Source organism: Marmota flaviventris, chromosome 4 (assembly GCF_047511675.1).
Source record: "Marmota flaviventris isolate mMarFla1 chromosome 4, mMarFla1.hap1, whole genome shotgun sequence".
NCBI classification, from domain to species: Eukaryota; Metazoa; Chordata; class Mammalia; order Rodentia; family Sciuridae; genus Marmota; species Marmota flaviventris.
Window position 1 is genome coordinate 82,680,365 of NC_092501.1, and position 18,535 is coordinate 82,698,899.

Consider the following 18,535-nt stretch of genomic DNA (forward strand, 5'->3'; position numbering starts at 1 on the left):
GAAAGTTCAGTAGTAAATAAAACAACAAAAGAGATTTTCCTGTGGATTGCTTTAGCCCCATTGTTAGAAGCAAGACCTGGTGCCTGCTTACCTGAGATCCATGGCAGGTTTGTGGAGGACTGCACATCCCAAAGGAACAGCAGATAATTCATCACTGTTGTGGGCAGTGGGCAAATTTTGTCTCTGAGACTCTGTACCCAGTGGACTGTTAGTTCCACTATGTACAGTTGGGGAGGAGGGTTGGGTATAAGTTGCAAGACAACTAGAGATGACCCCACTGAGATTGACCAAAGTGCTAGGTTTACCCATCAACATCTGTTCAAAGTAGAGAATAATTACCAGCAACAACTACAACTTAGAAAAAAAATCAACTACCAATGAAATACTTTACAAAATGATCTCCATGCCTCAAGTAACAGAAGAGAAAAACTATTTTAGATTTCAATGTGCTGATGCAATTCACATAAATGTGTCTCTGCCTAGGAATTATAATTTTAGAATCCAATAACTTTAGGGGATTCTTGTAAGGAAATGTAGTTCTGCTTGTTCTCCTGAGCTCAAGTCCAGATAGAACAATCCTGGTGGTGAAGTATGAAGACAGATCTCTCTCACTCTCAAGGGGTGCTGAGGGAAAGTTTTCATTTACAGAGGAATAGTCATACTTGTTTTATATCCAGGGATGTGAGTCTGGGAAAAACTGGAACTGCCTGGAAAACCCTGCCACAACACGGATCCTGGGGACTGATCTGTATTGCAATCCCCACTTCTGGAATCCTTTTAGCAAATGTGCTCAGGAGTATGCAATTCTCAAGTCCCTGTAGGATTTCCTCCCTCTCTCTCTCTGATTAGGACAAAGTTGGCTTCCTTGCACATCTGTGCTTGGGTAGCGTACTGCAGGAATGAAGCTTTCCACCAGACTCTGTCTCAGCACTCTTGGAATCTTCTCCCTCTTGAAAGCACAGAAAGCTGTTTTCCCTGTCACTAAACTGAAAGCACTAATTTGCAATGGGCCGTGGCCCCACTGCTCTGCACTCCATAGACTGGCCAAATAGCTTACCAAAACTCTTACTGCCCTTACACCCCAGTCATTCTCTCTTCTAAAGTCATAGAGATGGCCGCTTTGTGTTGGAGATGCAAGTGTTCTTGACCTCTGACACAGACACACTCAGCTAAAGAGCATTTCTAACTAGGTTTCCCTCTCTGGGATCCATCAGAGACCCCAAGGACATCCCTGAACCAATGTTAGTGGTGGAAATGAGGGCAATCCCCCCAGGTGCCTCTGAAATTTAAGTATGTCCATAATTGGGATATCTGCTCACCTGTGTGAACAGTGATTCTTACCAGACGATGGTCTATCCATAGCTACAAACATCACATTGAAATGAAAGTCCGTCTTTTTTTTCCTTGGGTAGACTATATGTGCATTTCTTCAGCTGCTCAGAGCTCCCAGCACATGTGCACCTTAGGTTTCTCTCCTATAACCCAGCATGACTCTTGTGAATACCTCATGACACAGTGAATTCATGTCAGAGTTGAGCCTTGAAGTCAAAATAAAAAGTTTGTGATTTCTGATCTCTCATGAAGAAATCTGAGAATAGGAGCCCTAGTAAATGAAGCCTCACAGGCAGGCACTCTGAGAAGCTGCAGGAAAGAATCCCAGTACACTTATCTTCCCTTGACACATCAGGCAGAATCCAAGTCTCTCCTTTGCTGAAAATGATTGGTTGACTGTACTGGACTTGGCTTTTGTTAGGATTGCTGGGATTCTCCCATTGAGATCACCAGAGTGCAGCTTTCCTCTTCAACTCAGCCAGGTTTTGCCTGGCGCTGCTGCAGTCCATTTGTCTTAGGAATGCCTTTGTTATTCACTGGTTCCCTCTAATTGCACTCTGGTTATCCCATAGCCACACTATATCTTGGCATAGCTGCACACCACTCAGGTATCAGTCAGTTTTGTGTCTGTCTGTGTACCTCTTTCCTTCCTTGGGGAACTTTTTTTAAAAATATTTTTTAGTTTTAGATGGACACAATACCTTTATTTTATTTATTTATTTATTTTTACATGGTACTGAGAATCTAACCCAGTACCTCACATGTGCCAGGCAAGTGCTCTATCACTGAGCCACAACCCCAGCCCTCCTTGGTAAATGTTTTGTTGTTCTTCCTTAACTGGAAATCATTTCATGCTCAACCTGATGGTTATGTACTGTTGGTTAAAGGGAATAGATAGAAACCTATTTCTTAGTACTATGCCATTTTTTCAAATAATTTTTTATCAGGAAAAATTTTAACAAAAGATAATTAGACTTTGTAAACTCTTGCTGATCTAAAAGAAGCAACATCAATACTATATTATTTCTTTTTAATATGACATAATCCAGACTCTTTTATCAAAACCAGTTTCTTATTCATACACTAAAATAAGTCAGTCACTGGAATGAATTCAATATTCAATGCTGAATAACAGCATGTGTATTTGTAAGAATTTTTTTAAAATCAGTTTTTATTAAATATCCTCTTTTGGTGGGAAATGAAGTGTTGGATCAGGTACACTGAAGTTTGTTCCTTGTGGGAATATGCACATCATCTATTGTATTGTCAGTAAATATGTCTCTTTGTGCTTCATTTTGGTTTTACAGTGTCAGTTTCCATATGGAGATAAAAGTGCAGCTTAATCTGGAGAGTGTATATGAGGTTCTGGTTTGAAATATTTCGATTTTCATTAGGCACTAGTCTAATTTTTACTCATTGATCTCAAAACTATAAATTTCGATGTCTTATTAGATTGTGATTAGAAATCTTTATGCCACTCATTATTGATATTCACTTTACCAGGGTTGTTTTGGGAGGCTTCTGAAGATGTTTCATATTCATTCATCTGAAAATGATGATGATGCAAATCAAAGAGAAAAACACAAAGTAAAAGAACATATAGAAGGTAAGAATTATATATGAAAATAATTCATGATATGAGATGTTTATTTTCAACCTGACCACCAGTATATTCTAATAGTTGAATAAATGTACTATTGAAATTGTATTGAGGAAAAAAAACAGAAGTTTTATAGCATCAATTTGTCTGGCAGGTAGGAGGATTTTTGATACTTTCACTGCCTCTTACTGTTGCAAACCCATTGAATTGATTCTGATCACACAGAGCAATGTTTTGTTTACCATAACTACATATAAACCCATATAGTCCGCTATGTATGTATATGATTTAACATCATCATCTAAAATGTTACTACTTCCTAGAACAGAAAATAGCAGAGAGAAACAAAATGCGAAAGAGAAAAAACAGATTGCTTTTTGGGTGAATGCAAAGTCGTCATTTGTTCAAATGTCTACTGAAAAGTGTGATTTGTATACAGCTTACAACAGGGATGTGAACAGGAGGAGTCTGGGGCTAACTCCAAATAGGAAGTTGAGGTAGAGAACTTAGAAATGAATCAGTATAGCCCAAGAATCTCAACATTTAATGAGTCATCAGTCATTCTAATGTCCAGAATGCACATTCAAATTCAGCAGTTCTTTGATTCTACCTTTCTAATAAAATCAAAGGTGATTCCAATGTTCCTGCTCCCTAGACCACATACTGGGTAGCAAGGGAACAAACCTCTCTATAAAAAAAGAATTGAGAGAAATGTCAGTGAAGACCATTGGATCATAGTTCAGGCTATAACTAGATCATAGGGAAACATCACTCTTGTTTATAATTTGAGTATGTCTCTTGACAGGTAAGAAGGAAGCAGAAATTAAGAAACTGAGAGGATGAATTTCATTTGGCTTCAGTATATTTGCATCAGTAAAAAATGATATTTTCTTGGTCCTGAGTTTATTGGAAGATGTAGGGCTGCTAATATTGTGTAATCTACAGCTACTCATTTCTCCTATCCTTAACAACAACCAGGCATTGGGAATGGGTGTTGCATCATGTATTTGTTCACCTGAGATATATATCATTTTAGAAACTTTGGTTATCTTATTAAAGTTTCTAAAATTTTTTCATTTAGGGGAGTGATGGTACTATGAATTGACCCCATGGTCTTGGGCCTGCTATGGTTATACTCTTTTGTGAGTGACAGTCTCATTCTTAGATAGCTAATTTTCTGATAAGATCCTTTAAAGACTAACATGATATATCAAAAGAGTTTAGTTTTTTAAGCAGAAGACTTTGTAGAGTTAATTCCTTGAACACAATTTTTATTTTAAATATAATTATTTTGAATTATAATTGTTCTTGATATGTGATAACTCTGACACATGCTTTCTTCTTTGTGATTACCACATTTTAGTAATTTTTTTACTTTTTTTATTATTAGTTGTTCAAAACATTACAAAGCTATTGACATATCATATTTTATACATTTGATTCAAGCAGATTATGAACTCCCATTTTTACCCCATATACATATTGCAGATTCACATCGGTTCCACATCCACTTTTTTACATACTGCCATATTAGTGTCTGTTGTATTCTGCTGCCCTTCCTATCCTCTACTATCCCCCCTCCCCTTCCCTCCCCTCTCCTCCCATCTTCTCTCTCTACCCCATCTACTGTAGTTCATTTCTCTCTCTTGTTTTTTCCCCTTTCCCCTCACTTCCTCTTATATGTAATTTTGTATAACAATGAGGGTCTCCTTCCTTTACCATGCAATTCCCCTTCTCTCTCTCTTTCCCTCCCCCCTCTCGTCCCTGTTTAATGGTGATCTTCTTCTCATGCTCTTCCTCCCTATTCTGTTCTTAGTTGCTCTCCTTAGCTTCCTATGTCTTCTCTCATGAGTGGATCAAGAAATGATAACATGGCTAAACCAGAGGAAATAAGAATTATCAGTGTACCTATGTCTCCCATAGGTATGGAAAAACAAGAATATTTTCATTAGCTGTCATTCTAAAAGTATGTCTGAGCTGACCAGTGCAGAGAACTTCTTTTAATGAGCAACAAATTGTACAATTATCTGGGCCCTTATGACAGCTTTGTACTATTAAACTTGTAGAAGAAATGGAGGGATATGACACACAAATATAATGTGATGGATTAAATATTTTTTAATTATATTAAAGATACACACTGTTACATTCTGAAATCAACTTTCACATTTAGCCTGTCAAGGTCCTGCTTTTGTCCTCTGATTAGAGGTCACATTTTTCTCCATCAGTCTGCATGTTTAGGATTGTAAATTCACATTCCTAATTTATTTTGGTCATTGGAAACATAATCTCATTTTGGAAACATAACTACATATTCCTGGTGTTCTTCAGTACATTTTGGTCATGTGACTCTACCAACCACAAAAAGGAGACACACCCAAAAGTATAATAATCATTATCAAAGCTAAGCACAGTGATTCAGCTCCATACTAATTCAGCAGGAATGGATGAGTGGTTTTTGTCCTATTTTAATGGTTAATGATATATGTCCCTTTTGCTTTTCAGTGTCTCAAGAGAAATTTCCTAAGGTAAAAGTAATTTGATTTTTATTTGTATCTTGAATTAGTGATTGCACATGGTATGAAAAATGTAATATTTATTTTCTTTTCCAAATACATCCAGCCTACCACTACCATGAAAGATTCTTTTCCAAATGAAGCAGGAGGGATCAAGGCCATAAGGACACTCAAACCTGGTAAATTTCACAGTACAAATTCTCTAAAATGAATTATATTATATTAAAACTTGTGAATTAGTATGCTCTTCCTATTCCTAATTCTTTTTTCCCTTCATTTGAAATGATGATTTTGCACAATCATGGCCAGTGTCAATCTTGGCACCCATGATTAAAAGTATATATTAATAAGAAAGATTTTTAAGTTGTAACATTTATCTCAAATATTTCTGTTTTAAGCTCTGCTATTGGAGTCACTACACTTTTTAGGGCTTCACAGAGGTGGATTATTGGGCCATAATTTTTCCCCAATATTGAAATATTTTTACTGCAGTGAGGTAGGCAGTGAGACCTTGTATAATTCCAGCTTCTTATGAGATTGAGGCAGGATTTCAATGCCAGTCTGGGAAATAGGAAAACTCATTTCTTCAAATAATTCATTTTATTTCCATTATGACATCCAGCCTATTGAGAAATTGCACTGAAAATGTTGTATATTGTGTCACACTTTATGTGATGCCCACAACACTCATGTGATCAGGACTGCACTTAGAAAATCAAATATATTGTTTGATTTTCAATCTATTTAATTTTCTCAGACCTTTAGAATTGTATTGTATTTTATAGAGAACAATCATTCATGTCATTGAATAGTGACCACAAGTGATAAATTCAAAGTTACTTATATGTACCACTGATGTTTTTCCTCTCATTTTTGTCACTATTCCTTTGTTTTGTTTTGTTTTGTTTTATTTCTATGGTGGGGATTGAATCCCATTTATTTTTCAAACTAAACAGCTCTTTGCCACTAAGATTCACCACCAGTCTTCTATCCTTTTTTTTAATTGGCTGGTTTTATTTTTTCATAAATTAGGATTCATTTGGACACAATTATGAAATTATGGAATATTTGTTGCTCTAGTTCGGATCCCAGTATTTGACTTTTCCTTCTTGACTTTCTTCCCTGTTACTAGGTCTTCTTTTTCCCCTCTATTCTATTATTTTGTGTATTTGTATTTATCTTGTCTATTTATTTATTTGTGGTACTAGGGATTGCCGCATTCCCAGCATTTTTTATTTTTTATTTTGAGACAGGATCTCACTAGGTTGCTTATACTCTCACTAAGTTGCTCAGGCTGGTTTCAAAAGTGCCATCCTTCCACTTCCTATTCCTGAGCCATTGGGATGACAGGCATGCACTAACACACCTGATTATGTTTGTTTGTTTGTTTGTATTAGAGTCTTGCGAATATACATAATGGAGAGATTCCCTGTGGTATATTCATATATGGACATGAAAAACTTATGTCAGATTCATTCTGCTTTTCTTCCCTTATCCTATCTCTTCTCCCTTACCCCTAGCCCCCTTCATCTAATCCATGGGTCTTTCTTCTACTTTAATGGAATCCTCCTCCCCCCCCCCACCCACACCTTTTTCCTTTCTTTCTCACTTTCCCTTTTTTTCCCTATTATTTTGGACTAGCTTTCACATATCAGAGAAAACTTTTGACCTTTGACTTTTCAAACCTAGTTTATTTCACCTAGCATGATAGTCTCCAGTTCCGTCCACTTACCAGAAAATGCCATAATTTTGTTGTTCTTTATGGCTTACTAATACTCTGTTATGTTTAGTTACTACATTTTCTTTAGGAATAACCCAATCAGCTAATGGGCAAAAGATCTAAACATATACTTCTCAAATGAAGACATTTAAGTGGCCAACAAATATATGAACACATGCTCAACATCTCTAGCAATAAGGGAGATGCAAGTCAAAATTACACTGAGATTTCATCTCACTTCTGTTAAAATTGACATCATCAAGCATACAAATAATAATAAGTTTGGGGAAGAATATGGGAGGGGGGAGGTACACTCAAACACTGTTGTTGGAATTGCAAATTAGCACAGCCTCTCATGAAACTATGAAGGTTTCTCAAAAAACACTATGAATGGCATATGATCCAGCTTCCCACACTTTGGAATATATCCAAAAGATCTAAATTCAGCACACCATAGGGAAATAGGCTCACAGTATAATAGCCAAGTTTGTAATAGCCAAGCACAGTTTGTAATAGCCAAGCTATGGGGAATAAACCAAGGTAACCTTCAAGAGATGAATGTTAAGGAAATGTGATATATATACACAACTGGGGAGCACTGGGCTGGCTTCCTGTGTTCACAAACCCTCATCCACCAGGACCCCAAGACTGCTGGAGTGGAGCATGTGTCCCTCCCTCTTTGGGGATGAGCTGACTCCATGAGTCACCATCATGAAAGGGCTTCTAGGCCTGGCCACTGATGGGGTTCATCCTGAGAAGCCATTCAGAGCCAGGGGATCACAACACAAATGTAGCCTGCTCCCTGGGCTTGTGGGGTATGCACACAACACAATATCACCATAATAAGGGAACCCTGGGCCAGGTCAAAGGGCATTTCATTCCCAGCTCTATTAATAGTCATGAGTAGAGTCTCATTTTCCACAGACTTTGATTTGTACTTTTAATAATTTAGTGAAACATAATCTTCCTGAGGACAGAAAATGTAGGATCCTATGTGATCCTGAGGATGTTCCCTCCATTTAGGCCCCTGTCATCTTTATTTTGCTCTATTGTCTTATACTTATTTATCTCCCTCCATTTATGCTTATACCCCTCATTTCCATCCTGCCCACAACATTAGAGTGATTTTGTTTTGATGCATGTATACCTATGAACCACCACTCTTGAGAATACTCATGTCAATCACCTTAAACTCACCTAGAAAACGTTGATAGAATGAGTTCTGTTCAACTATTTTTATCCTTTTCTTCATTTTTCCCTGTCCTCTGCCATTCCTCCTCACAATCCCAATATTTTTGACAAACACAGACCCTACTTAAGAGGTGCCACCCTCTCTTGTAACGGCTTTCATGTTCTCTTCCTTTATTTCTCTCTGGCTAGTATGCTTTAACTCTCAGCTTAGGACTAATTCAAGCAAAATCATCCCCCACACCATTTATCTACATTAGCACTTACCAGGGACTCAAAATATAATTATGGGGTCAAAGAAATAAAGACTGGGTACACAAAGATGACTAAAAAGATTTTCTCCTGTTCACAAGTAAAAGAAATTTACATGTAGAGAAATAATTTACAATTTAAGCCATAAAGGTGTAGAAACACGCTTAAGTGTGCCCTAAGGAAAGAAACTTTTATTTATTTATTTTTATTAAGACACCAACAGCCCAAATCAAGGAACAATTCAGAGAACACCACATCTTTAGAGTAGAAAAGAAATTTGTCAGAAGTGTGGACAAACAAAAGGGGCAGAGTGTTCATTGTAAAGGAGTAAAGTAACAGGAACTTTGGAAACCATTAAAGATGCACAGGGCCTGATTGAAACTTACTATTAGGAAGTAGAGAATAATGTAGTGTGCGGATTTTTATGTTTCTATGGTATTGAAAAGTTGTTTTCTTTTTTCTGAGGATTTGTCATTTTATGTTCAGTGGGTGAATTTGTAGATGAATTTTTGGGGTATTTGTTTGCACTGAAGCTAACAACATCCAATTCTCCCCAAGTGGTTTGTTTGGGTCAGTAGAAGTATTTTCTAAAGAAGTCAGCAGAACATATCTGTATAGCCTAGGTGTTCAGGTGGCTGAGGCTTGGTGGACAATTGGTGTCAGGCTATTCTGGGCACCTTAATGAGACCCCATCTCAAAAGAAAATCAAAATTACTCTCAGCAGTTGAGAGTGTGCTAAGAATGCAGTGGAATAAATGTGACATAGTTTTCCTGTGCATATATGTGAAAACACCATGGTGAATCTCACCACTGTGTACATCCACAAAAATGGCATCCTGATTAGAATAAGATATAGCCCATATGATTATATAATAATACTAAAATCAATTTGCCTGTCAAAAAAAAGTATGCACAAGTCATTGATTTTAGTACAAAGCACCACATTATAAATAATAATTATGCAGGTAATGTTTAAATTCAATTTCTAATTGATAAAATAAATGTTATTGTTATTATTAGTACTAGGCATTTTCATTTTACTCTATGATTGTTCTTCTAACTATTTAAAGTAGTGTAAATAGACTAATACATTTGTTGGCAGAACCATCTTTAATAGTGAAAACAGAAGAAAAGAAAAGCGTGCTTGATGACCCTGAAAATAAGCAGCCAAAGGTATGCAATCATGTAAACTTCAAACCCATTTTTCATGCTATTTTCCTTGCTTCAACAATTTAGATGAATCCAAATGAAATTGTCTTTCAGAATAATCTTTTAGTATCCTAAGGTGAATGAAAACTCTAGAATATTAAAAAAAGAAATTGATTCTTAAGTTAGCCATACTGTCAAAAATTCAATACAATTCAATGTGATACCAATCAAAACACCAATCATGTTTTTCACAGAATTAGAAAAAACAGTTCTAAAATTCATTTGGAAGAAAAAAGGACTCAAAATGGCCAAAGCAATTCCAAGTTAAAAAAGCAATGCTGGAGACATCACAATACCTGACTTCAAATTACACTACAGAGCTATAGTTAACAAAAAATAATCATATTGGCATAAAAAAGACACATAGATGAATGGTACAGAGGAGAAGACACAGATAAACCCACACCCATGCAGGAATCTGATCCTGCATCTCAGAGGTTGTAAATTACTACAACCTCTGAGAAAAGACAGCCTTTTAAACAAAAGGTGCTGGGAAAATTGTTTTTCCAAGCGTAGAAGAATGTGACTAGAAACTTGTCTCACAGCCTCTCCCCCAGATCAACTCAATAGTGGATCAAAGACCTAGGAATTAGAACAAAACCTATGTAACTTCTGAAAGAAAACATCAGGTCAACACTCCAAGATTTAGGCACAGGCAACTGCTTTCTCACTAGGACCCCTAAAGCTCATAAAATAATGCCCAGAATTAATCAAGGGGATGGCCTCAAATTAAAAAGATTCTGCACAGCAAAGAAAACAATGAGGAATGTGAAAGAAAACCTACAGAATGGGAGAAAATCTTTGCTAGCTACTCTTCTGACAGAGGATTAATACCTAGAATATAGAAAAAAAACTCAAAAAGAATTTACTCCACAAAATTAGAAGAGCCCAATTAATAAATGGCCAATGAATTAAACAGACACTTCTCAAAAGAAGAAATAAAATGGCTGACAAATATATGAACAAATGTCCAACATAGTAATAAGGGAAATGCAAATCAAAACTACACTGAGATTTTATTTCATACCAGTCAGAATGGCAGCTGTCAATAATATAAATAATAATAAGTGCTGGAGAGTATGTGGAGAAAAGGAACACTTTATTTTTTTTGGGGGGGGGGGGATTGTAAATTACTACAACCTTTATAAAATCAGTATGGAAGCTTCTCCAAAGAATAGGAATATAATCACCACATAACAAAGCTATACCATTCCTAGGTTTATGTCCTAAAGGAACCAAAATATCATACTGTACTGATGAGCACAAGTCGCAATGGTTCACACTTTGGAAGCAGCATAGCTATCTGCCACACACACATACTACAAAAATTAATATGGAGGCTCTTCAAAAGACTAGGCCTGGAGCCACCATGTGACACTGCTATACTACTCCTCGGTATTTTTTCTAAAGAATTAAAATCACCACACTACAGTGATGCATACATGCCATGTTTATAGCAACACAATTCATAATAATCAAACTATGGAACCAGCCTAGGTTTCCATCAGCGGATGAATGGGTGAAGAGAATGTGGTGCACATACACAATGGCATTTGATTCAGCCATAAAGACAAATAAAATCATGTCATTTGCAGGAAAATTAACAAGCTAGTGACCATTATGTTAAGTGAAATAAGTTACTCTCAGAAAATCAAGGGGTATATTTTTGCTCTCATGTATGAAAGCTAGAGAGAAAAAAGGAAAAGAAAAGTGAGGGGAAAATCTCATGGAAATTAAAGAAAGATCCTTAGAGGAAAAAGGTAGGTGAGGAGGGAGAGGAGAAGTGCTGGGGAGCAATACTGATCAAATTATATTGTTATATTTGACATATGTATGATTGTGTAACAAATCCCATCATTATATACAACTATAGTACACCAATAAAAAGTGTGGGGGAAAAATCAAAGTGGAAGAGACTTTCCAATTTCCCATGTATACATTAGTTTTACTCCCACCTAGATAATGGGGCTAATTGCTAATATATCCTGCTATAGTTATGGAAAGTGAAATCTGTATTTGAGTGAGCTCCTTCACTCTTGATATCCCAGGATCCAAATGAGAAAAGAACATCCAATGACAATGAGGGAGAAAGTGCTCAATGCAACAAGGGGAAATCTTCCTACTGTTACTGAGGCCAAGAATGCCACATCCCTAATCCTGGCTGTTTAATATAAAATCCAAGGAGTAAATATTGAACAGAGCACATCTTGTGTCAACTTTTATTAATTTCTTCCAGTCATGTAGGGTATGCAAATATTAGGTAGCAAAGAGTGGACAGAATGAAGAATTGTTCTTTTTGTAGTTTTGAAAAAAGTTGTTTGTTCAACTCAAACAGAAATGACAAAAATTCAATGATGTTGTATAAAATTAAAAACCAAAAAGATTATTAAGAACTAATGTCATGACGACCAAACTAAATTGATTAATGAAATCAGTGATGAGAACAAAATCTTAATTCTTCTTACTAAAAAGTAACTATTATCCTTGGTCTTTCATTAAAGGTGGAAATAACAAGTAAGAAGTATAAAATTAATCAGATGGAAGTGTCACAAATCCTGCATCATAGTGAGGAGGACACTGATAACAATGGTGATGAATTCATTGAACAAAGAAAGAACAGAAATGCTGATCACCAAAGGTATTTTCTTAAGAAAAATGAAGAACATGATGGGTAAGGCAAATACTCCCAGTAGTAAATTAAGCCATTAGATGCCATTTTTCATATATATATTGACACATTTATTTTAAAATGATAACCAAGTTTGGCAATTATGAGGGTAAATACATTCTTCTGTCCTGTTGATAAATGAAATTTGTCAGTACTTTTGCAAGGGTGATTTATTTACATGCACCAAAATTTCAAATATTATTCCATAAATCTACCAGCTTCACTTCTGTTACTTATCTTTCTGGAACAAGAAAACATGATTTACCAATGTACATGAACACATTTGTTGAAGATATGAATTCTAAATCATACAAAATGTACAAAGGTGAATGTATCTGATATATGCAACGTGTCCATTGAAGACATGCAATGCATATGCTGAGAACATTTATGGAAACAGTATATATTAAATGTGTATTAAGAGCATTCAGTGTGGCATTGTCATATCAAATAGGGGTTAGTTTAAATTGTCTTCAATAATGAAACAGTTAAATTGTCATATCTATAAAATAATGAACCACACAAGCACTTAAAATGAGACTAGCTCTCTAGTGTACTGTTTATTTCACAAGTAAAGTATATTTAAGGCAGTTATTTTAATGACACTTCTTAATCCTAATTTTGTTTTTGTACTCACTTTGAGTTACAAAAAGAAGCTGCCTGCTGCACTGGCACTCTGCCTTGTTACAGTAGTGCTACTCACCAGTAGATTTGGGGTACCTGTTCCCAATGCCCAAGTGCTCAAATAATGAATCATCAGATTAATCTGAATATTGTGAATGCATTGCACATGGGGGTCAATGTTTCATCAATACTTTATTATATTGGGTAAAATCTATTAAAACTTCTATCAAATCTTCAATATACTGAAGTAGGAGTTGGCAAACTTTTTCTGCAAAGAGACAGTAAATATTTTAGTCTTTGTGGACAAGAGCGTCTTTGTGACTATAGTCTGAAACACATTATAGTCACATCTGGATGGGTATGGAGCGCATTTCACTAATTTTTTTTTTAATAAGAGAATGGAAATATGTCTATGGGAAGTATTTGTTCAGCATGCCCTTGACTCTGGGTTTTATTCCCAGCACCACAAAAACAAAAACAAAACAACAGAACTTTCTTTAGAAAAATATGCAAAATGATGGATTGGGCCCACAGGCACTAATTTGTTGACTTTTGTGCTAAATTCAAGATTAGCTAATGAAGTGAATCTTCCTTGTAAATGTCAATTGCATCTATGCCATTATCTTTTTTAAAGATAATATATTGGAGCATGCATCCCACCACATTTTTCAACAGAGACTTAACATACAACTTAAAATGTTTGAGTTTATACATTAAATTTTGCTATCTTTTTATTACTTATATTTTATTACTTTATATTAAATATTATAATATACATAATAACTTTGTATTTGCATACTACAAAATATCCTAGAAATAGATTTGCTTTAAGCAAGAATTAGTGCCCTTGAAATATTTTGTCTTTTTCTGTGGTGATTATCTATCTGTATGAGCAAATGGTAATCAGCTTATATAATATATTTCTAAAATATATTAAGGGTTATTTTAGTTTAGTTTATAGTTTTATGAACTAATGATTTAATAACAGTGTGTTTTGATGGCACATACGTAAATGAAAAAAATTAATGAGTCACAAACATACTATGAAATCATTATGTGAGGATTGAAAAATGCACTTAAATTAAATAGTTCATAGCCAACTATGCCACTTAGCTAGTAGGTTATAGAAAGAAGTATCTGAACTCACTGAGCTACATTCCTTTTCCCTTTGTTTATTTTTTTCTATATTATTTGTTCTCTGTAATTCCAGGAATAGAGCCCAGGACTTTGAGCATACTAGGCAAGCCCTCTACCGTTGTGCTACATCCCCAGACCTCCATTCGTGTTTGAACTCCAATATTTTCACCCAGCCTTTCCTCCAAAATTGTTTTTCCCAATTTTCCCTTGCATATATCTAGAAACAATTTCTTCCATACAATCTTATTTACCCTATTAGCAATATTGGACCCCTTGGAAACCTCCTCTAGCACACTTTTTTCACCTGACTTTCAGGATGTGACTCATCCCCCTGGGTTTTCTCCCACCTTTTGTGACCCTCCAGCCTAGTCTGTTTATTTGTTTCTCTAAATACTCAGCTAATGGGTCTCCTTGTCTCTTTGTAAATCCTCTTTCCATTGATTCTTATCACAGTGGACTAGTTAGACCAAGTTAGATTGTGATTTATCTGCTCACAGCATTTTAGAGGCCCCCATTTCACTTGGAATCCATGTAAAAACTCTTCCTAATATGTACCAGATATGTCATTCTTCTCACCACAACAAGCCCACTGCCATCTTCTGCAGTATCTTTGACTAGGACAGATAGGATTGAGCCAGGACGGGTGCCGCCCACCATCAGGTCATCCAGGCATGGGGAGAGGCGGGTGCTTGGTCCCTCACATCCTGGGTGAGCCAGTGGGAAGTCGCTGTGGGAGCTCCAGGTGTCTGCCAGGTAGAGACAGAGGCTTGTCCCAATGGGGCCCCCAGCATCCTCTGGCTTGGTGCCTGAGGAGCCCAGAGGGCTCAGGAGCTTACTGGGCTCCACTTCTCATCATGCTCTCAGTCAGTCAATACTTCTTGTGTAAAGAAGAGAGAATAATGTAGTTTAGGACAAAGAAAGGGAATGCTCTGAATATCAGTGCTGCTAACAGTTTGACAAAGATGAAAACAAGTGACTTTAACATGGAATAGTTTCAATACATAGTCACCATGAAACCCGGACTTCAAATGATAATTGTAGGAAACTCCTTAGAGAATTTTTCTAGAAAAAATGGAAAAGTGAACAATGACTAAAGAAGAAGTCGAATTAGAGAGTTAAAAAAAATTACAAGATTTCAATGTATTTCATATGCCCTTAGAAATGATTCATTAGAGGACAGGCTTATTCAGTTAACTGAGTTTGCATATCCAATATTAGAAAGCTTCATAGGGTTCCATTGAAGATTTATAGTAAATTGTCTTACAAATATCTATGAATTATCTATACAATTCAACTATAAAATTGTAAATTCTAATGGTCCTTAGAATTTCTATTTACTTGTACATTTTCTATAATAAGGGTGGTTATTCATTGAGTTTTGGTTCAATATTGGATATCCTAATGTAATTGAACATGCAAATGATGACCCAAAATTTCAACTATCATAGAGTTTTAAAAACTTATGTAGTAGAAAACATCCAAATATAGATATATAGGAAATATAGGTCATACTCAAGAAAGTGTAATCATGCCTTCTGCCTTGACAGTACCATCAGGCATTGCTATGATTTTTTTATAGTACTCTAAAATATCATGGGTATCAAAATAGTAAGTACTTAGAATCTGTGTGCTGTGTTTGTGTACAATACAAAAGTAAAATATTGACCAAAGAGTTCAGATTATTCCTTTTGGATTATGAAGTTTTAAAGTATCAGAACCTTGTTTCCCTGTTCCAACAACACAATTGAATGTGCATTATGTGCTCTCTTGGTTGCATGCTTGAGTAAATCATTGAATAGATGAATGATGCATGATGCATGATGATGAATTTGATGAAGAAAAAATAAACCTTTAATTTATTGAAACTAGATTTCCAAAATTGCCAAGGTATATAGTCATTTTATTTATATAGATAATATAGATTATCTATATGATATATGTGTGATAATATAGATTGTCTTTTATTATTTCTTTCAAACACTTGATGAGGAATATTGCTTTCATAATTTGCCACTAACCAGATGCATGGATTTGGGGAAGTTATTTGGCCTTTCTTTGACTAGTTTCTTTTTTATAAAATACCTAATGTTATCTACCTCAGAGAATTGTTGGGAGAATGAGAATTATACCAAGTTTGGCTTATGTACATTGCTTAGAATTATGTACAGTCATTTCACTGTATGTCCTGAAATAAGAACCTATAATTATTGCAACAGGGTTCCCCTCCTACAAGGATTTAAATCATCTTTTACAAATGGGGTTTAGTAAGTTATATGAGTTTTATTTTTTGAAAATGACAATAACAAAACACTATCACATTTCTATCAAATAAGGCAAGTGCTATTATTCATTTTGCTTTTACTGTCAGAAGGTGTGATCTAAATTTAATTATTTGTTTTGAGACTATTAATAGTAGTGTTCTTGATTTACTAATGCTGTTCTTTTTGTTTACACTTGAATACCCATTGTGGAAACTGATCATAAAATTTATGGGTACATGAAGTAAATTAAAAATATAGAGATTTTGTGTATTAAAAAAATAATAGTCTTATTGCATTTTACATATTTGGTGTTTGAAAGAATATTATGTGTTTCATTCTTTCTTTTTCTCATTTAGGCACACAGAGAAAACATCTAATGAAAAGAGCAAGGTATTGTTACAAATAACACGAGATAATATTTTATTGATAAAGTGCATTATTAAGTGATACAATACGAAAATATAAATTAAAAATATATTGTAAAAGATAAAGTGAAAGAATAGAACATTTTTTTGTTATGTACAGACTTTGAAAATGAGTGAGACAAAATAAACTTTGATAAAGGTTTTCTTTTGTCAGAAATCAGTTCTTTGAAAAACTACATGTGGTAGATAATTGTCACCTGTATGTATTGAGTATATGTTATATGTGTTTGGTGTAAATTTTGATATTGGATTATTGTTTTATAGGTCAAAAAAGAAATAAATGCTATGGAAGACCTTGATGAACCACAGCCAACTGTAATAGCCTCAACAGCTTTTCAAGTGACGGGCCCTAATTATAAGGATATTTGGGCATATGTTGAAAAACCAAGCAGGTCATATGAAGGTAGAACCTTTGCATAATGATGTATACTATAGTAATAGATGCACACATTACTTAGCACTGAACCATAGAACACTGATGTGTTCCAGTATTGTTCATTTCAGAAAGGTGCTTTGCATTAAAATATAATGAGAAGTGTGATACACTCTCAAGTACACCCCTGGATCATCCCCACTGCACTTTTCTTTGTGAATGGCACCCCACTCCTTTTTTGGCTCCATTGTTCCCTGGTGCCTGGAGGATGATCAGATCAGCTTACCATTATCTCTCCCTGAGTTCTGTAGTAACCTTAGATCTCCTTTCCCTGCTACACACTTCCTAAAACTGTGTTCTTCTCTGCAACCAAATCATACTTTTTAAAAATTCAGTTCTGATATTGCTTACCCCTTTCTTAAAACCCAAGTACTACTTCTCTTTGCTATAAGATTAAAGATCTCAAGCCTCTAGCTTTCTCCTGTGTCTGGATCCCAATCACTAAAGTGTTTCTTCTTACAATACAGATTTTTGTTTTCAAAAGATTTAATGAGGCATTATTGACATAAGGTAAACTGCACATATAAAAATGTGCAACTTGACAAGTTTTGACCTGTATATTAAACACATGTTGAATCACCATAATCCAGATAGTTAAGAAATCCTGTAAAAGTCTTCACATGTCCCTTTATATGCCCTTAATAAGATACTGCCAAATTATTTTTCAACATATTTGTACCATTTCCATGCTCATCAACATGGATTAGTGGGGTGGTAATCATAGTCAAGTAGGGTGTGCTTGGAGAAGGTAGGTCACTTGGGGACTCCCTGTTGAGTGGCGCTCTCACCGCTTCCTGGTGTGTGGCCATGTTCTGAACTACTTTCCTTTACCAAGTCTTTCTGCCATGATGTTCTGCCTCACCTTGGGCCCAGAGCTGTGGAGTCAGCTGGGTATGGACTGTGACTTCTGAAACCCTGAGCCCCAAATACATTTTCCCTTCTCTACATTGTTCAGGTCACTTTGTGTCACAGTGAGAAAAGCTAAGTAAAACAATTCCCAGGCATTTTAATTTTTTTAATTTTAATGGGATAGTTTTCATGATTTCTTTCTTAGCAGAATTATGTTTCGTGTACAGGAAAGCTGTTGATTAATGATTGTGGATCTTGTTACCAGCTCTAGAAGTCCTCTGGTGAAGTTTTTTGGGGTTTTCTAGATATAGGATGATGTCA

At 35.5% G+C, this 18,535-nt stretch overlaps 2 long non-coding RNA genes across 2 annotated transcripts; both read left to right on the forward strand.

Moving 5' to 3' along the window:
* The first annotated feature begins 2,854 nt into the window (after window positions 1–2,854).
* LOC139705369 (uncharacterized) lies at window positions 2,855–9,783 on the forward strand. The gene is made up of 4 exons (XR_011707239.1): window positions 2,855–2,938; window positions 5,438–5,460; window positions 5,555–5,627; window positions 9,711–9,783. It is a non-coding gene; the product is annotated as an uncharacterized lncRNA (long non-coding RNA).
* Window positions 9,784–12,387: 2,604 nt separating this feature from the next.
* On the forward strand, window positions 12,388–17,277 carry LOC139705370 (uncharacterized). Its single transcript, XR_011707240.1, has 3 exons — window positions 12,388–12,455; window positions 16,864–16,897; window positions 17,197–17,277. It is a non-coding gene; the product is annotated as an uncharacterized lncRNA (long non-coding RNA).
* The last annotated feature ends 1,258 nt before the right edge of the window (window positions 17,278–18,535 follow it).